Below are 25,427 nucleotides of genomic sequence, written 5' to 3' on the forward strand. Positions count from 1 at the left end.
TCTGTAGAGAGCAACTTCCCAGAATTCATTCATCCCACACTTCCAATGCTTTTAGTGTTCTGTGTAATTTAATGACTGCTGAAAGCACTGTCTGTCTGTCCCTTTCTGTTGTCTGCATTCTGACTCTTGAAACAATGCAGCGGAAGTCAGGTCTTCAGGTTTCAGTGTTTCAGGAGTCAGGACCAGCAGTGGCAGAAACTTGTAAACAGACAGACACAGCTTTTTATAGCAATTACATTTGCAAATAACTTTACACAACTGCAGATTGTTCCCCTGTGTAGGCCCACACACTGTGCAGTAGGCAGGAAAGGACTGCAGACAGGATTGGATCAATCATCCCCCAGATGCCCATACTGGATTCTTACAATATTGATTCTTCCTCTGACTTCTGATTGGCTCCGGCATCTGTGCTAACAATTTTCAAGCAGTGTTTTCCAGATACAATAACACAAATGTTATTACACATAAGCCATTCCTTGCAACTTTTCTACTGGTCTTCATTTTTTAAAGTTTTTTAATTATTTACCTCCTTCTTCCAAATCTTTCCAGCTTTTAAATGGGGGTCACGGACCCAGAAAGCCGAAAAACCTATTGCTCTATGAGGCTACAATTTAACTTATTATTTTATTTAGGCCTCTCCTATTCATATTGCAATGTCTCACTCACACCACTGCTTGGTTTCTAAGATCATTTGAACCCCAGCAACCAGATCACTGCTGATATTCCAAACCCTAAATAACTCATAAACTCAGAAAAATAAAAAATGAAGACCAGTTGCAAATTATCTCACTCTCTACAATTTCTACATCTACTAAAAAATAATGTAAAGGTGAACAAGCCACTATAGCATGGCTAGTAGTCTATAAAGTGACTAGCACTGCAGTGATCACTGTATCATCAACTCCAACACAAGAACCAATGCAGGGCCTTATTACTCCTGGTACCAATCAGAATTAGGGTCACATTGACCTTGGCTATAGCTATGCCAGTGCACAGGAGCACTTTGGGCCGGTGGGCCAGTAGCAGAATCTATAGAGCATTCATTTCCCTGCCCGACCCTGGCTTGGGTTACACGCCGCTGTATCCTGTGTGGCCATTTGTGCCTGTCTATAGGATGAATGCGATACCTCATCAACATTTCATGGCCGTGCACGCTACATGCACATAGAAAGAGCGCACGGTTTCTGCTCATTTTCACCACAATAGGGACGCGGATACGGCTTTCTCGTATTATGTATCAAATACGCACAGGGGCGTAAGCCACGTAACTGCAGAGAAAGCACACCCTGGCAGTGTAGAGAGCCCAGTAAGGCCCAGTAAGGCACTAATTAGTGAGCAATTTCAATATATTGTAATAGAATAGGGCAACTTAACTAGTGCCAGATTTCTCCCCAGGATCACGCGCAAGTGCCACCCTTTCATCTCACACATGGAGCGGCTGGGCGGAATGCCACCCCTGAATTTGTGCCGCCCTAGGTCCGGGCCTTTATGGCCTCGCCATAACAACAAACCAATGTTTTCGGGCCCTATATTTGCTGTGGGGCCCAGTAACATCGAGTTACGCCAATGGCTACTGAACAAATCATTATGGTTAAGGAGACTGCCTACAAATAAACAAAAGGAATTCTGGGAATAAATTCCAAAGTTAAAAACCCAGTGGGTGAGCTTTAGCCTATAGGATAAACCCATGTACAGTAAATAGGGTGTTTTTTGGAGTCCTTTGGAATTCATTTCCAGAATTCCTTTTGTTTTTTTCAATGGCTACTGGAATGGCAAGACGCTGGGTGGGGGTGCTGAGCTTGGACAGGCCATGGGGCACATCGAGGGGGCAACAACGCAACCCGCCTCTTAATACAGCCCCCCAAATTTACTTTTAAACATGGAATATTATCATTGTATGGCACAGCCCCAACCCATTTGTCATTGGGTCTGATTATTATTTTGCATGGGTGAACTATGGTCAAGGAATATTCAACCTTTTCCCAGTAAAGTAACTTAGCTTAGAATGATATTTTCTTTCATTAAACCAAAATATATCAAATTTAAAGCAGTGCAAAAGTGTAAAAAAGTGTAGAATTTGGAAAAATATTTTAGAGCTGCATAATCCTCACCCAATGTGCACAGCAGGAGCAGAGCATCCAGGGGTGCCATCCTCACATTACCTGAAAGAGCACCCAGGGGTGCCATCCTCCCTTTAGCTGAAAGAGCACCCAGGGGTGCCATCCTACCGTTACCTGAGAGAGCACCCAGGGGTGCCATCCTCCCGTTACCTGAGAGAGCACCCAGGGGTGCCATCCTCCCATTACCTGAAAGAGCACCCAGGGGTGCCATCCTCCCGTTACCTGAGAGAGCACCCAGGGGTGCCATCCTCCCATTACCTGAAAGAGCACCCAGGAGTGCCATCCTCCCGTTACCTGAAAGAGCACCCAGGGGTGCCATCCTCCCGTTACCTGAAAGAGCACCCAGGGGTGCCATCCTCCCTTTAGCTGAAAGAGCACCCAGGGGTGCCATCCTACCGTTACCTGAGGGAGCACCCAGGGGTGCCATCCTCCTGTTACCTGAGAGGGCACCCAGGGGTGCCATCCTACCGTTACCTGAGGGAGCACCCAGGGGTGCGATCATCTCGTTACCTGAGAGAGCACCCAGGGGTGCCACCATCCCGTTACCTGAGAGAGCGCCCAGGGGTGCCACCCTCCCGTTACCTGAAAGAGCACCCAGGGGTGCCATCCTCCCTTTAGCTGAAAGAGCACCCAGGGGTACCACCCTCCCGTTACCCGAGAGAGCACCCAGGGGTGCCACCCTCCCGTTACCCGAGAGAGCACCCAGGTGTGCCACCCTCCCATTACCCGAGAGAGCACCCAGGGGTGCCACCCTCCCGTTACACGAGAGAGCACCCAGGGGTGCCACCCTCCCGTTACCCGAGAGAGCACCCAGGGGTGCCACCCTCCCGTTACCTGAGAGGGCTCCCAGTGTGGAATTGGGGAGAGCTGGTAACAGTGAGACCTTGGCACAAAAGACTCCCAATTATTATTGTCTCTAACGGCCTATAATCAAATAAAGGATCATGTGACTAAGTAGCGGGTTTGATTTCCTCAACACAACGCGTGTGCGCGGCCAGAATAAAATCGCCCAATGGTGTTGGGTTTCCCTCCCTTTATCGGCGCGTTTGAAGCCTGACAAGGGAACATATGTGAAGCGTGTAGGAGCACGGCTTTTGGCAGGAAAGGCTTGGCTCTCCCTCCCTACACGCTTGGCCGCACCTCTATCCCAATAGCAATTTTAATTCAGGAAAACAGCACATGATTTGCAGGGATTTCACCGCTCCCATGATGCTTTGCTCAAAAACATAGAAAGAAAGAGACCAGAAGAGGTCACTGTTGCTTTGAAGGCTTCGGGTGAGGTGGGCTCTTTGGAGCAATCATGGCCGCTCCCACTGATGTCATTAATGACAAATCTACGCTATAAGGGGAATGTAGGGGTTAATATAGAGACTACAGGGGGGTAGCACACTTGTTTAATACTGGAAAAATGTAGTTGAAGCAGCCCCCTGTGCAGAAGGACCTACACTGTACTCATACATAGGCAATTACATTGGGGAACAAAGTACTGGCACCCTGTGTCCCTCAGGGGCCTATTCAGCTCCAGAGTGGAAACTTTAAAGGGGAACCAAAATGTGTAAATAGCCCCACCCAACCCAGAAACCCCTAATATCCCTATCCCTGTAATCTGTTCCATCAAAAAGTAGGAATAAATCCCATGTTTATATGCTGAAATCCAGCTGCAAAACTGTTCTACTCTTTCTGCATCATTTCTAGCAGGGGAGGAGGGTCTAAAACACTGATGTTACAGATTGTAACAACTTCCCCACAGAGTCTCCCGTTTAAAGGGCAACTGTCACAGACATAAGCACAAGAACAAACCATGGGGGTTTTTCAATAAACCTGTTTCACAAATAGAAAGTGATTGCAAATTCAAGCAAACAGTTAGGTATCCCAGTGTGTGGGGCCATGAATGATAGCTGAACAGGGAATTCTGCTGAATGGGTGCCCCCCCTAACTCCGCCCCCCCCCCCCCCCCAGGGTGCAGCCTCAGCTGTGGGTCTGTAATTGAAAAAGCAACATATGATTCCCAGTGGCGCTAAGATTGTGAGTGATTGATCAGCCCCAATTCGCAATTCAAATTCCTCCATGAAAAATGGAGGGGGGGGGATTATCCTTGTAGAGTGACAGTTGGGGCCACACACAATTTAATCTCACTGCAGTCTCCTATGTTGGGTAATGAGGCAACACCAGCTAGACTAAAGGGCAAATCAGCCTATAAAATCTATTTTTATTGTGCCCATTGAGATGCTGCTGCTGCCTGTACTGCAGGAGTTGTATTGTGTAAAAAGGGATGTGCATTCCATCAGTTTGTGCATTTGTGTTCTACAGGTATGGGACCTGTTATGCAGAATGCTTGAGATCTGGGTTTTTCTAGATAATGGATCTTTCCGTAATTTAGATCTCCAAATCTGCTAAAAATCATATAAATATTAAATAAACCCAATAGGGCTGTTCTGCCCCCAATAAGGGGTAATTATATCTTAGTTGGGATCAAGTACAGGTACTGTTTTATTATTACAGAGAAAAGGGAATCATTTAACCATTAAATAAACCCAATAGGGCTGTTCTGCCCCAATAAGGGGTAATTATATCTTAGTTGGGATCAAGTACAGGTACTGTTTTATTATTACAGAGAAAAGGGGATCATTTAACCATTAAATAAACCCAATAGGGCTGTTCTGCCCCCAATAAGGGGTAATTATATCTTAGTTGGGATCAAGTACAGGTACTGTTTTATTATTACAGAGAAAAGGGAATCATTTAACCATTAAATAAACCCAATAGGGCTGTTCTGCCCCCAATAAGGGGTAATTATATCTTAGTTGGGATCAAGTACAGGTACTGTTTTATTATTACAGAGAAAAGGGAATCATTTAACCATTAAATAAACCCAATAGGGCTGTTCTGTCCCCAATAAGGGGTAATTATATCTTAGTTGGGATCAAGTACAGGTACTGTTTTATTATTACAGAGAAAAGGGAATCATTTAACCATTAAATAAACCCAATAGGGCTGTTCTGCCCCCAATAAGGGGTAATTATATCTTAGTTGGGATCAAGTACAGGTACTGTTTTATTATTACAGAGAAAAGGGAATCATTTTTAAAAATTAATTATTTGATTAAAATGGAGTCTATGGGAGACAGGCTTTCCGTAATTCAGAGCTTTCTGGATAATGGGTTTCCGGATAAGGGATCCCATACTTGTATATACATTACTACTGTATGTGCATTGCTACCCCACGTGCATTTGTACTGTACACGCACTGGTTCTGTATGTGCCTTGGCCCAATGGGTCCTGTACGTGTCTCTGTACTGTGACTGTCCCGTGGGTGTGAAAAGGAATGTCTGGTATGAGAATATCCACCTGTAGAGGAAAGGACAGGACGTGACAAACAGGTTGATAGCAGGTGAACTGACGGTTCTCCCTTATGATAACACATCAGCTCTGCTGGCAGCTCTGGGAACCCAGTCGGATAATGGGGCACTAGCGTGTCTCATGTTTGTATCAAAGGCTTTAATGAACAGCAGTCTAACAGTTTGTGGGATAATTGGGCCCCTACTGTAAATGATAAGGATATTAGCAGTCACTGAGGGGTTCTGTGCCCATATAAAGGCACAAGGCTGCAGGCTGAGTTATACAGGGAACTCTGAGTATCACTCATGTATTATAAGGGATAATGTACCCCCTACTGTAAATGATAAGGATATTAGCAGTCACTGAGGGGTTCTGTGCCCATATAAAGGCACAAGGCTGCAGGCTGAGTTATACAGGGAACTCTGAGTATCACTCATGTATTATAAGGGATAATGTACCCCCTACTGTAAATGATAAGGATATTAGCAGTCACTGAGGGGTTCTGTGCCCATATAAAGGCACAAGGCTGCAGGCTGAGTTATACAGGGAACTCTGAGTATCACTCATGTATTATAAGGGATAATGTACCCCCTACTGTAAATGATAAGGATATTAGCAGTCACTGAGGGGTTCTGTGCCCATATAAAGGCACAAGGCTGCAGGCTGAGTTATACAGGGAACCCTGAGTATCACTCATGTATTATAAGGGATAATGTACCCCCTACTGTAAATGATAAGGATATTAGCAGTCACTGAGGGGTTCTGTGCCCATATAAAGGCACAAGGCTGCAGGCTGAGTTATACAGGGAACTCTGAGTATCACTCATGTATTATAAGGGATAATGTACCCCCTACTGTAAATGATAAGGATATTAGCAGTCACTGAGGGGTTCTGTGCCCATATAAAGGCACAAGGCTGCAGGCTGAGTTATACAGGGAACTCTGAGTATCACTCATGTATTATAAGGGATAATGTACCCCCTACTGTAAATGATAAGGATATTAGCAGTCACTGAGGGGTTCTGTGCCCATATAAAGGCACAAGGCTGCAGGCTGAGTTATACAGGGAACTCTGAGTATCACTCATGTATTATAAGGGATAATGTACCCCCTACTGTAAATGATAAGGATATTAGCAGTCACTGAGGGGTTCTGTGCCCCCCATATAAAGGCACAAGGCTGCAGGCTGAGTTATACAGGGAACTCTGAGTATCACTCATGTATTATAAGGGATAATGTACCCCCTACTGTAAATGATAAGGATATTAGCAGTCACTGAGGGGTTCTGTGACCAAATAAAAAGCTCCAAAATAAACTCTATAATGAATTGCATACATTTCCTGTGTATTTTAGGATTCATGTATATTAAAAGGGAAGTAAAACCTAATTTAAAAATAATCCTATTTTATTCACTCTCAAGGGAAAAAGTATTTTAACGAGCACGAAATGCTGGCTGTGATATGAGAGGATACAACTCAATACTTTCTCCTTGTGCACTGAACCCCTACCCACTTTTACATCAGAAGCTGTTTGGGGTCTGCATCAGCGAGCAGTATTTCTGTGCTACTAAGTCCTGCTGTGCTGATAGCAGCTCTATAGGACACCGGGAGCAGCCTGTGCAGAACAGAAAGAATAGAGTCAAGTGGAAATCAGGAGAATATTAATTGATATTTAGGCAGTGGGGGGGGTATCAACTATTGATGGGGATGTTACCCATGTATATCCCATTGAGGGGATCGCTGGGGGGGGGGGGCTGAGCTGCTGTGACTGTCGGTACATTCAGGTTACATGGCGGCTATTGGATGAGCCCAGAGGGATGCGGTTACATTGAATAAAGGGACAGGATTGAAAGACACGGCCGCTGAGCAGGGTGACAGCACCTCACACATGCAGGGATCATTGCCTGGGTGCCCTGGGAGGCCCGGCTGTGGCTGGAGTTAAAGGGGAAATTCACCTCCCAAAATATTTTTGCATTCAAACGTCTAAGCAACTTTCCAATATGCATTCATTCAATATTATCCGTGGTTTTAAAGTTATTTGTATATGAAATTGAAAGCGGCGTCTGCTCTCTGCACTGCTGGTTCTGATGACTGAAACAATGTTGCAAGCCGGCTGAATAACAGACCTGGGGGAGACCTCACTCCTGATTCATTGTTGCATGAGTCGGAACCAGAGAACAGAATGGGCCACACAAACAGTTTTCAGTTTCTGATTCTGTCTGCAAATAAAAGTTGCTTAGAATGACATTCTCTTTCCTTATGCATTAGGGCGTAGTTCCCCTTTAACTTTGTAATTCATTTTGATTATATAGGAAACAATGCTCAGAGGTAGCAACGCCCCCTGGTCCCCTATATCTCATGGGCCCCCTAGCAGCCTCAGGGTCTGCTTAGCCTATAGTTACGCCCCTACTTATGTCAATCACTCTGTGCCACTTTTGTTTTTATACCTGTTGCCTATTAGGTTGGCACTCACTAATGCCAACAGGGGCTGTTACTGGGCAGTTAATGTGCCACGGTGGTTGTAATAAATGTTCTATATTTTACTCATTTGCCCAAATTAAATAGCCGCACAGAGGATTTCAATGTGCCCCTACTAAGCTCAGCCCCCTTTTTGTGGAATACAACTCCCAGAATCCTCAGCCAGGCCGCGCTGGGAGCAGCTGGAATTGGGGAGATTTAACACCTGTGCTTGTAATTGGCGACGCACAATAGGAGCTTCTGTAATGGGCATTTATTATTCATGTGTGCGGCAGCCGGTTACGCCAAGCTGTATTATTATGGGAACAATGGCGGTATATTCATCAAGGTGTGTCCAATGTGTCACCCCTATAATGATTTGCACCCCGTTACTGCATAACCCTGTTGGCTTAGTGGGGCAAAACCAGCCTCATATATGCAACTACTTACCCTTAGTGTTGCCACCTTGCCCACCCATAGCTGTTGCCCCTCTCCCCCTGCTGCTTTACATGACCCTGGGCTGCCCCCCTAAAGACAGGTAACCCCCAGGTAACTCTCTTTCTATTATTGTGGGGTTTCTCACCCCCCAGTTTTGCACCCCTCACCCCTATTTTGCACCGCTAACAGTTGTACAGCAAATACAGTAGGAAACAACAGACGCACCTATTCACCAGCTCAGTGTTTACCCCCTATAAAGTGGCATCAGGGCTCACAGTACATATATTTTGCACATATCAAGAAGAATATGAGATTAAATGCAATAAATAAGAACACTTTCCCCTACCCCAAAGAGCTTACAATCTATTGTTAATATTATAGTCACTGGGAGGGGGGGTGAACTAACAAAGTGGCAATCCTAGTGATTTTACTTCTCCTTTAGAGCATAAATGAACAGGCTGAAGGTAGGGGGGGTACCAAGCAGGGGTACTGGGGGGCTGCAGACTGGGCATCTCTGCCTAATAATGGAGCCCAGATTTACTTCATGGCCCCCCTAACCCATAGTTACAGTGCCAAGGCCCCCCATACACCAGCTATGTTTCTATGCCCCCCGACTGATGCTAAACTAAAGTTCCCAGCAGCCCCTGTAGTTACCTGTAATAATATTATATTGTAGTGTCACCCACTGTGACCTACTGCACTTATATTTGCCTATTTGTGTCTGTAAGTTACCCTCCCATATAGATTGTAAGCTCTACGGGGCAGGGACCTCCATCCTCTTGTGTCTTTGACTCTTAACTTATTGCAACTGTATCTTGTATTTATTTGTATTTATTGTTATACTGTGTATTTATCTATTATTATCTCAATAACCCCCTGTTTGTATTAATGTATTCTACTGTACAGCGCTGGGTACATAAGTAGCACTTTATAAATAAAGATATACATACATACATACATACACACATACATACATACACACATACATACACACATACATACATACATACATACATACACACATACAATTTAATTTGGATGATGGTGGTACCAAGGTGAGACCCCCTTGTACCCCGCTATATATATATATACCTGCTTTTGTAATGAATTAAATCTATGAATTCTGCACCATAAACCCAGTAACCCCCCCGACACCTCCCTGCCCCTTCCCTAACTCCCTGCCGTAACTAACAAGCCTGGGCAGCAGCTAAGAAGATTAGGAAAATCCTTACAGAATCAGCAGGACTCACAGCCCCGGACTGACAGACACTTACCCCCGGCTGCCCATAGACCCCTGTGGAGTGTCCCAAAGTGATTTCGGCCAAGCGTCCCCCCTGCAGGTGCAAATCACAGGCTGCCTGCTGGTCCTCCTGCCGGTGCCTCTGTTGCCCTGTAGCCCTGGGATAGCCACAACCTGTCGGTGCAGCCTGCAGCAGCCTGCCTGCCTATTCATCAGCACTGATCCTTATTATACACAGGAGGAGATTACTGGGGCCAAGAGGTCTGACATCAGAGGGAGAGGTGGAGTTGGGATATAGTCGCCTGTCATAGAAATACATGGCTGCTGAGAGTTGTAGTTCAGCCAGTGCTGGACAGGGTTATAGAGCCCAATCCAAGGGGAAAGAGACAATGCAATTAAGCTTTGCCTGTGTTGTAACTGTCCAGCTGTAATGGAACTACAACTCCCAGCCTCCTTCCTGACCGTCTGACAATAGAAAGTTTGCATTTTCTTTCCCAAGAGGCCCCTGTGCGCCCTACCCCACAGGCAGAATAAAGGGCAAGTACAATGGGGATAAAGGGGCAGAAGTGCTTCTCAGAGCCGCACCGTTGTGCTTGACTTCAGGGGATTGTGCTGCGCATAAAAGCTCTGTTTGCTCTGGGACGGAACCTTTCACGGCATTTAAAGGGGAAATATGCACAGCAGGAACCAAATGAATGTGCCGGGGTTAAAAATACATTCTGCCTATTCTTCTAATTAAGAAAACAAACGAGTAGGTATTTTTGTTGTATTGTTATGAGCAATTGGACTGGGTTCCAACCCAGCTGCCTCCATCTGTAGTAGTACTGGGGCCCTTTGTATGGGGACCTGGTGTTTATAAACCCACCTGTGGGCCCCCAGCTCTTATGCAGCCTTATGGGGACACTGTTATACGGTGGCCTCTGGGTCAAAATAAGGTTTTATTAGGGTAGGGAAGGCATCAGGAGGTTGTACAACAACTCCCAGAATCCCACACTCTCCATTGCCAGTCAGTGTCAGACTGTGGTACCTGGGCCAACCAGAAACCCCGACCCCCTGGCTCCACCCACCAACCTGGCCGACCCCCCCAACCAAGAGGCCAGGACTGTAGGACCCACAAAGACTGGGGTCCCTGGGATTTCTCCCTGTTACTGTTCCAGTTGGGTCAGTCCAACCCAGTTGCCAGTCCCTACCCTCTGGGACCCTGGTTGATAATTACCAATGGCAGAAAGAAAAATCATATTTATAAACACAGTCCAATTTATCTGTAAATTCCAACATTGTTCTATTTTGTCTAAAATCCAGTTGCGATACAGTAGGAAAGACCCATTAGATACAACTGGAAGTTCAATTAAGTCCATTTGCTGTTACTGAGCCTTTAATACAATACATTATTATTCTGACTGATTAATTACTTGATCTTTCCTCATTTGCATTCCCATAATTGTAGTTGCAGCCAATCAATTCTTGTTCTGGAAAAAGTGCTAGAAAAGAGTTCAGCAGGGGAACAATTAGATTTTATTGCGTTGCCAGAGCGCCCTCTGCTGGTGGATAGATGTCATTACAGGAAACGGCAAATAGTGTTTTTATTATGATTATCGGAGAATGTTTATCTTAAACACTGAAATTAATATTCTTTTTTAAATCGTGAGCATGGAATATAATTAATTGCATCTCTTTACACATACATACGCCAACCCCCTATTATAACTGCTCTATTGTTATATCGTCAGACTAAAAATGGTACATGCCCACATGTTAATTTCTTATTAAAACCACTGCCTGGTTGCTAGGGTAAATAAGACCCTAGCAACCAGATCACTGCTGAAGTACTAAACTGGAGAGCTCCTGAATAAAAAGCTTAATAACTGAAAAACCATATAAAATAAAAAAAAATGAAGACCGGCTGTAAACTGTCTCGAAATAACGATGTCTACATCATACTAAAAGTTAATTTAAAGCTGAATTACCCCTTTAACCCAAGCCCTTGTTGCAAAGGCCGGAGACCAGCGCATGGACGATTGACTGCAAGTAACAGAGAAGCAGGGGGAGGTTTGATGGAGGTTCCCTGAAGGTTTAGGGGTGCATCTCTGCTAGTGGATTTGGTCAAAATTAAAGGCACAGTCAGGGTCGGACTGGGCCGGCAGGGCACCGGGAAAAAACCTGGTGGGCCCTGGTAGGACTCACTGGCCCAGACCCGATCCCCGCAGGGCGCTCCCAGGGGCCACCGGTCTCCATCCCCAGAAGTGCTGAAGTTAGGTTTCATTTATGCCTGCTAGGGGAAGGGGGTTGGGAGGGTGGTGGGGCCCCTTGGGGGGTCCTACCGGTAGCTGTGAAAAGGGAGTTTCCTATGTTATTCAGCAGCAACCACTAGGTGGCAGTGTGCTGCAATATAAAAAGGGATGACACACACCATGTGTAAGGTCTTTAGTCCTGGGACCCCCCTCTGTAAGAGATTGGCTACAGGATTCAGTTAGAGAGTTCAGTTAGATGTATTATAGTCACTCTAGGAGTGAGAGAATAGACAGAGTATCTAGTAAGGGCAGTCTGAAGCCCCTCCGAGGAGATTATTAAGGTTATAATCACAGAAAGGAGATTTCCTAAGCGAGAGGGTCCTCTGGCGTGAGTACCGGGGGGAGCTCTCAGAGAGGGTCTTCTGGCGTGAGTACCGGGGGGTAGCTCTCAGAGAGGGTCTTCTGGCGTGAGTACCAGGGGGAGCTCTCAGAGAGGGTCTTCTGGCGTGAGTACCGGGGGGAGCTCTCAGAGAGGGTCTTCTGGCGTGAGTACCGGGGGGTAGCTCTCAGAGAGGGTCTTCTGGCGTGAGTACCGGGGGTAGCTCTCAGAGAGGGTCTTCTGGCGTGAGTACCAGGGGGAGCTCTCAGAGAGGGTCTTCTGGCGTGAGTACCGGGGGGAGCTCTCAGAGAGGGTCTTCTGGCGTGAGTACCAGGGGGAGCTCTCAGAGAGGGTCTTCTGGCGTGAGTACCGGGGGGAGCTCTCAGAGAGGGTCTTCTGGCGTGAGTACCAGGGGGAGCTCTCAGAGAGGGTCTTCTGGCGTGAGTACCGGGGGGAGCTCTCAGAGAGGGTCTTCTGGCGTGAGTACCGGGGGGAGCTCTCAGAGAGGGTCTTCTGGCGTGAGTACCGGGGGGAGCTCTCAGAGAGGGTCTTCTGGTTGGAGTACCGGGGGGAGCTCTCAGAGAGGGTCTTCTGGCGTGAGTACCGGGGGGAGCTCTCAGAGAGGGTCTTCTGGCGTGAGTACCGGGGGAGCTCTCAGAGAGGGTCTTCTGGCGTGAGTACCGGGGGAGCTCTCAGAGAGGGTCTTCTGGTTGGAGTACCGGGGGGAGCTCTCAGAGAGGGTCTTCTGGCGTGAGTACCAGGGGGAGCTCTCAGAGAGGGTCTTCTAGCGTGAGTACCGGGGGGAGCTCTCAGAGAGGGTCTTCTGGCGTGAGTACCGGGGGGAGCTCTCAGAGAGGGTCTTCTGGCGTGAGTACCGGGGGGAGCTCTCAGAGAGGGTCTTCTGGTTGGAGTACCGGGGGGAGCTCTCAGAGAGGGTCTTCTGGCGTGAGTACTGGGGGGAGCTCTCAGAGAGGGTCTTCTGGCGTGAGTACCGGGGGAGCTCTCAGAGAGGGTCTTCTGGTTGGAGTACCGGGGGGAGCTCTCAGAGAGGGTCTTCTGGCGTGAGTACCGGGGGGAGCTCTCAGAGAGGGTCTTCTGGTTGGAGTACCGGGGGGAGCTCTCAGAGAGGGTCTTCTGGCGTGAGTACCGGGGGGAGCTCTCAGAGAGAGTCTTCTGGTTGGAGTACCGGGGGAGCTCTCAGAGAGGGTCTTCTGGCGTGAGTACCGGGGGGAGCTCTCAGAGAGGGTCTTCTGGCGTGAGTACCGGGGGGAGCTCTCAGAGAGGGTCTTCTGGCGTGAGTACCGGGGGGAGCTCTCAGAGAGGGTCCTCTGGCGTGAGTACCGGGGGAGCTCTCAGAGAGGGTCTTCTGGCGTGAGTACCGGGGGGAGCTCTCAGAGAGGGTCTTCTGGCGTGAGTACCGGGGGGAGCTCTCAGAGAGGGTCTTCTGGTTGGAGTACCGGGGGGAGCTCTCAGAGAGGGTCTTCTGGCGTGAGTACCGGGGGGAGCTCTCAGAGAGGGTCTTCTGGTTGGAGTACCGGGGGGAGCTCTCAGAGAGGGTCTTCTGGCGTGAGTACCGGGGGGAGCTCTCAGAGAGGGTCTTCTGGCGTGAGTACCGGGGGGAGCTCTCAGAGAGGGTCTTCTGGCGTGAGTACCGGGGGGAGCTCTCAGAGAGGGTCTTCTGGTTGGAGTACCGGGGGGAGCTCTCAGAGAGGGTCTTCTGGTTGGAGTACCGGGGGGAGCTCTCAGAGAGGGTCTTCTGGTTGGAGTACCGGGGAGTAGGCCTAAGTGATCTCCTAGAGGAAGTAAGGAGAAAGTACCTGAACCTGCATGTCAAAATATTGGAGATTCTGTGTGGATACAATAAAAAAGTTTATTTGGTTATTCTGCACTTCCAGTCTCATGGTCAATTCCTCAAAGAGTGGATCCTCAACTGCCTGGTAAGCAGCTACCCCAAGGGGGGCAAGGTCCCGGGAGTTGCAGGGAGTCCATACACAAAGAGGCCAGCACAGGGTAACCCAGGGAGGGGAGTTACAGTTCAACCTGTCCTGGCCCTGGGTGGAGGCACGCCAGTTAATAGTGTACCTGCTCCCCTATGTAAGCGGAGGCACAGGGCTCCTGTAGCGCCACACACAGGTAAATGCATATTAGAAGTTCAGCAGTAGCAAAAGAGGGCTACGTATATATATGAGTTTGAGTTTTTTTTCACAATTCGAGTTTTTATGCGCTAAAAAAATTCAAACTTGAATTATGGCCCACAAACTCAAATGTCTGGTATTTAATTAGTGCAAACAAACCTGAAAACACCAATGTAAAAATAAGCCATGTAAATATCTGCGAGTTTCTATTGAAGTCAATGGGAGTTGTCCTAGGCAAAGTCACACCAAAAAGATTTTTTGAGTTTGTAAAATTCGAGAAGATCAAGTTTTTTTTATTCAAACGAGTTTTCTTTATTACTAAATAATCGAGCATCTAATTTGGAAAAACAAACTCGAATTCACAAACTCAAAAATGGATAAATAAGCCCATAATGTATTTAGCGCTACATGTTACTGGTGGCTGTGGGTGGTTACTGGGCCGGGGGACTATACTGGGCCGGGGGACTATACTGGGCTGGGGACTATACTGGGCTGGGGGTGGTTACTGGGCCGGGGGACTATACTGGGCCGGGGGACTATACTGGGCTGGGGACTATACTGGGCCGGGGGACTATACTGGGCTGGGGACTATACTGGGCTGGGGGACTATACTGGGCTGGGGACTATACTGGCTGGGGACTATACTGGGCTGGGGGACTATACTGGGCCGGGGACTATACTGGGCCGGGGGACTATACTGGGCCGGGGGACTATACTGGGCTGGGGACTAAACTGGGCTGGGGACTATACTGGGCCGGGGGACTATACTGGGCTGGGGACTATACTGGGCTGGGGGACTATACTGGGCTGGGGACTATACTGGGCTGGGGGACTATACTGGGCTGGGGGACTATACTGGGCTGGGGACTATACTGGGCTGGGGACTATACTGGGCTGGGGGACTATACTGGGCTGGGGACTATACTGGGCTGGGGGACTATACTGGGCTGGGGACTATACTGGGCTGGGGGACTATACTGGGCTGGGGACTATACTGGGCATGGGGGACTATACTGGGCTGGGGGACTATACTGGGCCGGGGGACTATACTGGGCCTGGGGGACTATACTGGGCATGGGGGACTATACTGGGCTGGGGACTATACTGGGCTGGGGACTATACTGGGCTGGGGACTATACTGGGCTGGAGACTATACTGGGCTGGGGACTATACTGGGCCGGGGGACTATACTGGGCCGGGGACTATACTGGGCTGGGGACTATACTGGGCTGGGGGACTATACTGGGCTGGGGACTATACTGGGCTGGAGACTATACTGGGGCTGGGGGGACTATACTGGGCCGGGGGACTATACTGGGCCGGGGGACTATACTGGGCTGGGGACTATACTGGGGCTGGGGACTATACTGGGCTGGGGACTATACTGGGCCGGGGGACTATACTGGGCTGGGGACTATACTGGGCCGGGGGACTATACTGGGCTGGGGGACTATACTGGGCTGGGGGACTATACTGGGCTGGGGGACTATACTGGGCTGGGGACTATACTGGGCATGGGGGACTATACTGGGCTGGGGGACTAAACTGCGCCGGGGGACTATACTGGGCTGGGGTTAAACATTGTAAATTCCAAATAAAAGTTGCACACAGTAAATATAATGCAGAGGGATTGGGACAATACAAGTGACTGATAATTGCAGTTCCAACCCCCATTATTATAAACAGTCACATGTTCATTTGAATGGATTATTTACCTGTAAGGAAACAGTTCAGTTTCTGCCGCTTTTAATAGAAAATATAAACAGTAATAATATACTAATTACACTAAAAAAATCAATAAAACACATAATTAAACAAAGAATTAGTGACAACCGGCTGTTACAGGTCACTGCATTCTCTCAGAGTTCCACTAGGTGGCAGCAAATGACACCAGGAAAACCTTACATTTATACCCTGTGCCAGGGGAAGTAGGGCCGCCACCTCCTGTCTGCCCAGGTAACAATACTGGCATCATATTTACCGGTCAGTAGAATGTCAGACAGGTGGAAACCCTAAATCTAAGTGGAATCATCTAAACACGTTCTTCTTCCAGGGTTACTAAGGGGCATTTCTAAGCACAGCAAATGGCTCCTGTGGTGCTGCAAGTGGTACAATCCTTACAAAGTCAGAACCAGCAGCGCAGAGAAAAGCAAGATAAATACTGCTTTCAATAGCAATTACATTTACAAATAAGAAAACCATTGGCAATAGATACTAGATGATTGATGGTAGATAGATTGACATAAATATTAATTCATAATTAATATTAATTATTAAAGGAGACATATTGGATAAATGGGAAAAACCCATAACCCTGTAGGCAATTATGAATAATATCCGGTGCTGGTTTCACTTTGGGCTAAACATTAACCCTCTCTGTAACAATGGCCCCTTTATTGGAGCTCCCTATAGATCCTCTCACTTCTCCGTCCAGTGTGAAAATGAGGGGTGGGCGTGTCCTAACGGTCCCTGCCAGAAGCACAGTAGGAGGGGGAGAGCCAATCACAGCCCTGCAGTCCCACAAGCACAGACAGGCTTCAGTTCCCTTTCAGGTCAGCTTAGCTGCTGATTGGTTCCTATCCTACAGTGCAGGGTACTGAGAGCCGCCGGCTCCCCAGCTCATCCAGAGAATTCCGCCAGCAGGAAGTGGCACAGATGGGCGGGGCTAGTGGGGTTTTTGGGGAATTTCTCAATAAATCAGTCAGAAACACAACTTTTTTAGCACAATCCTTCTATATCTAGAGGAGTACAATTCCCTGGTACATTCATAATTTTTATAGGATATGTCTCCTTTAATGATAGAGAGAGAAAGAAAGAAAGAAAGAAAGAAAGAAAGAAAGAAAGAGAGAGAGAATAGGTTTACTGAAATAGATAGATGATGATGATGATAGATAGATAGATAGATAGATAGATAGATAGATATATAGAGATATAGATAGATAGATAGATGATAGATAGATAGATAGATAGATAGATAGATAGATGATAGATAGATAGATAGATAGATAGATGATAGATAGATAGATAGATAGATAGATAGATAGATAGATAGATAGATAGATGGATAGATGATAGATAGATAGATAAATAGAGATAGATAGATAGATAGATAGACAGACAGACAGACAGATAGAGAGATAGATAGATGATAGATAGATAGATAGATAGATAGACAGATAGATGGATAGATGGATAGATAGATAAATAGAGATAGATAGATAGATAGATAGACAGACAGACAGACAGATAGATGATAGATAGATAGATAAATAGAGATAGATAGATAGATAGACAGACAGACAGATAGATAGAGAGATAGATAGATGATAGATAGATAGATACATAGATAGATAAATAGAGATAGATAGATAGATAGATAGATACATAGATAGATAAATAGAGATAGATAGATAGATAGATAGATAGATAGCATACCTCCCAACATTTGAAAAATGGCAAATTTTTTTTGACCATGCCCACTTTCGGGGCCACGCCCCAATTACCACACCCCATTTTTTTAAAAAAATACTCCTCTTATATAGATGAAAGGCGGGATCAGATGCAAATGTGCTATACCCTCATACTGTACTACCTAAGGGAAACAATATAGCAACTCCTACATATAAATACAAATATAGAGAGAAGGCAGTCAGTTATTAGTGAGTTATAACTATCTACCAGTTTTGCCCCCCATACACAGTGCCCCCCATACAGAGTAGCCCCCCCATACACAGGTGCCCCCCCACACATTAGCCCCCCCATACACAGGTGCCCCCCATACAGAGTAGCCCCCCCATACACAGGTGCCCCCCCACACATTAGCCCCCCATACACAGGTGCCCCCCATACAGAGTAGCCCCCCCATACACAGGTGCCCCCATACAGAGTAGCCCCCCCATACACAGGTGCCCCCCATACAGAGTAGCCCCCCCATACACAGGTGCCCCCATACAGAGTAACCCCCCCATACACAGGTGCCCCCCATACAGAGTAGCCCCCCCCATACACAGTAGCCCCCCCCATACAGAGTAGCCCCCCCATACACAGGTGCCCCCCATACAGAGTAGCCCCCCCATACACAGGTGCCCCCCATACAGAGTAGCCCCCCCATACACAGTAGCCCCCCCCATACAGAGTAGCCCCCCCCATACACAGTAGCCCCCCCCATACAGAGTAGCCCCCCCCATACACAGTAGCCCCCCCCATACAGAGTAGCCCCCCCATACACAGGTGCCCCCATACAGAGTAGCCCCCCCCATACACAGGTGCCCCCATACAGAGTAGCCCCCCCATACACAGGTGCCCCCATACAGAGTAGCCCCCCCATACACAGGTCCCCCCATACAGAGTAACCCCCCCATACACAGGTGCCCCCCATACAGTGCCTCCATACATGCTGCTGAAGCTTCTTCTTCAGCGTCTCCTCTATACGCGGCTCCTTGTTCGGCGGAGCCAGGCCTTTATAAGGTTGCGCCCGGGGGTACGTGTGACGTCAATACGCACGGGCGCAACCTTATAAAGGCCTGGCTCCGCCGAACAAGGAGCCGCATATAGAGAGGGGACGCTGAAGAAGAGGAACCGAACGCCTGACTGCAGCCAGCGCATCCCGCTGTCAGGGATAGTTCCATGAATGTTCCGTGCTACCAAAACCGTGACTGTCCCGCGGAAAGCGGGGAAAGTTGGGCGGTATGAGATAGATAAATAGATAAATAGAGATATAGATAGATACATACCGCCCAACTTTCCTCGCTTTCCGCGGGACAGTCACGGTTTTGGCAGCGCGGAACATTCATGGAACTATCCCTGACAGCGGGATGCGCTGGCTGCAGTCAGGCGTTCGGTTCCTCTTCTTCAGCGTCCCCTCTCTATACGCGGCTCCTTGTTCGGCGGAGCCAGGCCTTTATAAGGTTGCGCCCGTGCGTATTGACGTCACACGTACCCCCGGGCGCAACTTATAAAGGCCTGGCTCCGCCGAACAAGGAGCCGCGTATAGAGAGGGGACGCTGAAGAAGAAGCTGCAGCATCGGCAGCATGTATGGAGGCACTGTATGGGGGGCACCTGTGTATGGGGGGCACTGTATGGGGGGCACTGTATGGGGGGCACCTGTGTATGGAGGCACTGTATGGGGGGCACTGTATGGGGGGGCACCTGTGTATGGGGGGCACTGTATGGGGGGCACCTGTGTATGGGGGGCACTGTATGGGGGGCACCTGTGTATGGGGGGCACTGTATAGGGGGCACCTGTGTATGGGGGCACTGTATGGGGGGGGCTACTCTGTATGGGGGGGCACATGTGTATGGTGGGCTAATGTGTATGGGGGACACTGTGTGGGGGGGCTGCTGTGTATGGGGGGGCACCTGTGTATGGGGGCTAATGTGTATAGGGGGCTAATGTGTATGGGGGACACTGTGTGGGGGGGGGGCTACTGTGTATGGGGGGGCTACTGTGTATGGGGGGGCTACTGTGTATGGGGGGGCACCTGTGTATGGGGGGGCACCTGTGTATGGGGGCTAATGTGTATGGGGGACACTGTGTGTGGGGGCTACTGTGTATGGGGGGGCTACTGTGTATGGGGGGGCTACTGTGTATGGGGGCTAATGTGTATGGGGGACACTGTGTGGGGGGGCTACTCTGTATGGGGGGGCTACTCTGTATGGGGGGGCACCTGTGTATGGGGGCTAATGTGTATGGGGGATACTGTGTGGGGGGGCTACTGTGTATGGGGGGGCTACTGTGTATGGGGGGGCTACTGTGTATGGGGGGCTAATTTGTATGGGGGACACTGTGTGGGGGGGCTACTGTGTATGGGGGGGCTACTGTGTATGGGGGACACTGTGGGGGGCTACTCTGTATGGGGGGGCTACTGTGTATGGGGGGCACCTGTGTATGGGGGGCTACTGTGTATGGGGGCACTGTGTATGAAGAGTACTGTGGGCCATTGGGGGTACTGTGTATGGGGGGGCAAAACTGGTAGATAGTTATAACTCACTAATAACTGACTGCCTTCTCTCTATATTTGTATTTATATGTAGGAGTTGCTATATTGTTTCCCTTAGGTCGCTCAGTATGAGGGTATAGCACATTTGCATCTGATCCCGCCATTTCATCTATATAAAAGGAGTATTTTTTTTAAAAAATGGAGAGTGGCAATTGGGGCGTGGCCACACAAAGTGGGCATGGCCAAAAAATTTGGCGCTTGGGAGGTATGTAGATAGATAGATAGATAGATAGACTGATAGATACATAGATAGATAGATAGATAGATAGATAGATAGATAGATAGATAGACAGATAGACAGATAGATAGATACATAGATAGATATAGATAGATAAACATAGATACCCTTTGGTACAGCCAAACCTGTGGGTGCCATTAGCCCTAAGCCTCTTTGGCTTCATGGTAATGTGATTTCAGCTTTGGTCTCACCCATAAGCTCACTAATAGTATGTTATAGAATGCCCTACTCATAGCAACTTTACAATTGGTCTTCTCTGTAGTTTCTGATATATTTGCCTTCCTCTTCTGACTTTTACCAGCTCTCAAATGGGGGTCACTGACCCCGGCAGCCATAAAACTATTATTCTGTGAGGCTCCAGTTTTATTGTTATTGACCTTTTATTATTGCTTATCTTTCTATTCACCTTCTAGTCTCTCAATTAAACCGCCGCCTGGTTGCTAGGATAAACTGGACCCTAGCAACCGGATAGCTGCTGGAATTCCAAATTGGAAAGCTGCTGAACAAAAAGCTAAATCATTAAAAAAAAACAAAAATAAGACCAATTGCAAAGTGTTTCGGAATATCGCTGTGTATATCAGGCTAACAGTTGTTCTTTGCACTATATGATTTGCTTACAAAATTAATCTGTTACATAATTATTAGGCATTTATGGGAGTAGGGAGGAGCCTGTTATGGCCATTGCAAGTGGGATTTCGAAAGGGGTGGAGCTTGTAGCTAAAGGGGGCAGGTCCTGGGCAGGTTGGAGGTGGGGTTAGGGTGGTCTGGGTGGCGGTTGTGTGGATGAGGGACTTGGCAATCCTATGTCTGGAAATGGGTAGAATGAAGTTATGGTTCCATTTTTAAAACCTATAGCATATAAATGAATTTTTCCAAATCCTTCTACATTGCAATACTCTAAATGTTCCAACAGGTGGCAGCAAAGGGCCAAGCTGCAGGGACAGGGCACTATCATGCATCAGACCCAGCCATTCCGACCCCATTGTCCCCCAGGACCCACCGCTGCTGTATTGTAGTTACCCCAGTGAGAAGGAGCATTAAATACTCACGGACCCGGTATGTTCTGAGAAAAGTAAGGGCGAGTATTGGATCCAACACAATGGGGCCCATTCACTTACCCTGACGCAGTAAACTAAGTGCAATTTTGAGCACAATCGCCATGTTTTTTTCCCACAATGCAGTGCTTATTTTTTGGATGCATGAACGCTTATCTCGATGCAATTGCGCTACAACTACTGTTGCTGGTGGAAGCCATTTTGGAGCGTTTAGTCTCCTGTGATAGCTGAGATCTATCATGGGCGACTGAACCGCTCCATGGGTTCTGAGCAGGGTTGGACTGGGCCGCCGGGACACCGGGAAAATCCTGGTGGGCCCCAGCCCTAGTGGGCCCCAGACCCCACCCTTACCGTCGCTCCCCCTGCCCGGCCGTTCCTCCCCTGATGGGTTAAATTTACGCGAGCTCAGGGGAGGAAGTCAGGTGGGGGACCCTGCGGGGGGATATGGGGGCCCCTGCCCCCCGGTGGGCCCTGCACCCCCCAGTCCGACCCTGGTTCTGAGACACTTTACAACTGATCTTCATTTTTTATGGTTTTCAGTTATTTAACTTTTTGTTCAGTAGCTCTCCATTTGAAATTTTGGCTGCTATCTGGTTGCTAGGTTCCTATTTACCATAGCAACTGGGTAGTGGTTTAAACGAGAGATGGGAATATGAACAGGAGAGGGGCTGAATAGAAAGATAAGTAATAAAAAGTAACAATAACAATAAAACTGGAGCCTCACAGAGCAATAGGTTTCTAGTTGCCGGGGTCAGTGACCCCTATTTGAAAGCTTGAAGAGAAAAGCAAATACCACCCCTTTAGGGATCCTATCAGTAGTCAGAACCTCATTCCATGGGGCTCCTATCAGTAGTCAGTGTTTGGCAGTAGAATGAGTGCTGTAATGACTGCTAACACAGAAAATGTTGGATTTGATATAATTTGGTTACAACGGCGCCACCTGTTGGGCATTTTGTCCGACCGACTCCTGAAAATAATTTGCTGAGAAAAGGAAGGTCTTGTGCTGAGATCACTGATAGGGACACACAACTGGCCAAGTAGGACACACCGGGGCAATAGTTGGGCAGCACTGTACAAAGGGGCAATAACCCAAGCCTTTTGGATCGCACCAAGAAAGGGTTTCATGTACTTGGGGATATTGAATGGAAAGATCCAACTAAAGGGGTGGTTCACCTTCAGATTAACTTTCAGTATATAGAATAAGCAGTTCTTAGCAACTGGTCGTCTATTCTTATTTTTATAGTTTTTGAATTATTTGCCTTCTTCTTTCAACTCGTTCCAGTTTTCAAATGGGGGTCAGTGACCCCGGCAGCCAAACCCTATTGCTCTGTGAGGCCCCAGTTTTATTGTTATTGTTATACAGGTATGGGACCTGTTACCCAGAATGCTCGGGACTTGGGGTTTTCTGGATAAAGGATCTTTTTGTAATTTGGATCTCCACAATTTAAGTCTGCTAAAAATCATTTAAATACTGAATAAACCCAATAGGGCTGTTCTGCCCCCAATAAGGGGTAATTATATCTTAGTTGGGATCAAGTACAGGTACTGTTTTATTATTACAGAGAAAAGGGAATCATTTAACCATGAAATTAACCCAATAGGGCTGTTCTGCCCCAATAAGGGGTAATTATATCTTAGTTGGGATCAAGTACAGGTACTGTTTTATTATTACAGAGAAAAGGGAATCATTTAACCATTAAATAAACCCAATAGGGCTGTTCTGCCCCAATAAGGGGTAATTATATCTTAGTTGGGATCAAGTACAGGTACTGTTTTATTATTACAGAGAAAAGGGAATCATTTAACCATGAAATAAACCCAATAGGGCTGTTCTGCCCCAATAAGGGGTAATTATATCTTAGTTGGGATCAAGTACAGGTACTGTTTTATTATTACAGAGAAAAGGGAATCATTTAACCATGAAATAAACCCAATAGGGCTGTTCTGCCCCCAATAAGGGGTAATTATATCTTAGTTGGGATCAAGTACAGGTACTGTTTTATTATTACAGAGAAAAGGGAATCATTTAACCATTAAATAAACCCAATAGGGCTGTTCTGCCCCCAATAAGGGGTAATTATATCTTAGTTGGGATCAAGTACAGGTACTGTTTTATTATTACAGAGAAAAGGGAATCATTTAACCATTAAATAAACCCAATAGGGCTGTTCTGCCCCAATAAGGGGTAATTATATCTTAGTTGGGATCCAAGTACAGGTACTGTTTTATTATTACAGAGAAAAGGGAATCATTTAACCATTAAATAAACCCAATAGGGCTGTTCTGCCCAATAAGGGGTAATTATATCTTAGTTGGGATCAAGTACAGGTACTGTTTTATTATTACAGAGAAAAGGGAATCATTTAACCATTAAATAAACCCAATAGGGGCTGTTCTGCCCCAATAAGGGGTAATTATATCTTAGTTGGGATCAAGTACAGGTACTGTTTTATTATTACAGAGAAAAGGGAATCATTTAACCATTAAATAAACCCAATAGGGCTGTTCTGCCCCAATAAGGGGTAATTATATCTTAGTTGGGATCAAGTACAGGTACTGTTTTATTATTACAGAGAAAAGGGAATCATTTAACCATTAAATAAACCCAATAGGGCTGTTCTGCCCCCAATAAGGGGTAATTATATCTTAGTTGGGATCAAGTACAGGTACTGTTTTATTATTACAGAGAAAAGGGAATCATTTAACCATTAAATAAACCCAATAGGGCTGTTCTGCCCCAATAAGGGGTAATTATATCTTAGTTGGGATCAAGTACAGGTACTGTTTTATTATTACAGAGAAAAGGGAATCATTTAACCATGAAAAAAACCCAATAGGGCTGTTCTGCCCCCCTTCTAGGGTAGTTTGGACCCTTAGCAACCAGATAGCTGCTACATTTCTAACCTGGAGAGCTGCTGAACAAAAAGCTTAATAATTGGAAAACTGCACATAATAAAAAATGAAGACCAACTGCAAAGTGTCACAGAATAGCACTGGGCACACACACAGGGGACACATTGGCAGTGATTTTTCTGATCCAATGATCCATTTCCAGGTGCCATGATGTAAGTGGGTGACAGGTGAGAAAAACAAATAAACTGTGTGGCATTTACTCTTCCCACGTAATCAGCCGGCCCATCGGCGCTGTATCTGGATAAGGGTGACAGTTTAACAGCCGCTCTTCTGGGCCGGTATCTAACCCCGCGCTGCTCCTCGCCCAATTTCATCTATACAAAAAAGGAAAGATTTTGTTATGAAAACAAATGTGTAACAACTTGTATAGGAGCTGCGGGTTCAGACCAGGTGTTGTGCCCCACCCGACTGGGTTCCGGGGCAGCACCGGCACATTAATCCCTCCCTGACGTCACACAGGGATTTGGGCAAAGGAACCACATGGAGGGGCAGGGGATCATTCCCCGGGGGGGGGGGCAGTGCCTATATGTACCCACAGTGCCAGCTGGTCACCCCCGGGCACCGCTCTATCTGCCACCTACTCTGCCTTTATACAGAACTGTATCATCAGCCACTGGGGTTAAACTGGTCTAACTGGTCTCTGACTGAGTCTGCTTTGTTTTTAATGAAACATTTAATTTCTATCTATATTATATCAGCGAAACATTCATATTATATCTGTTATGTGATTAAATCAGAGAGTGCCCAATATATATAGGCAATAATGAGAAAGCCCTGCTCATTGGCTGATCCTGCTGCAAGAATATAGATATATATAATGCACAAGAGCCCTGAATATCCTGTACATTATATCATTATAAACAGAGCTTAGTGATGTCATCAGT

General features: G+C 47.1%; 1 protein-coding gene across 1 annotated transcript in view; it reads right to left on the minus strand.

Annotated features, from left to right (window-relative positions):
* The window catches only part of myo7a (myosin 7a), an 86,046-nt gene extending 76,256 nt beyond the window's left edge, over positions 1–9,790 (minus strand). The window contains exon 1 of the mRNA XM_012958126.3: positions 9,627–9,790. The gene's annotated coding sequence lies outside the window, so the exon portion shown is untranslated. The remainder of the gene's footprint in view (positions 1–9,626) is intronic.
* Positions 9,791–25,427: the final 15,637 nt, after the last annotated feature.

Source organism: Xenopus tropicalis, chromosome 2, assembly GCF_000004195.4.
Source record: "Xenopus tropicalis strain Nigerian chromosome 2, UCB_Xtro_10.0, whole genome shotgun sequence".
Classification (NCBI taxonomy): domain Eukaryota; kingdom Metazoa; phylum Chordata; class Amphibia; order Anura; family Pipidae; genus Xenopus; species Xenopus tropicalis.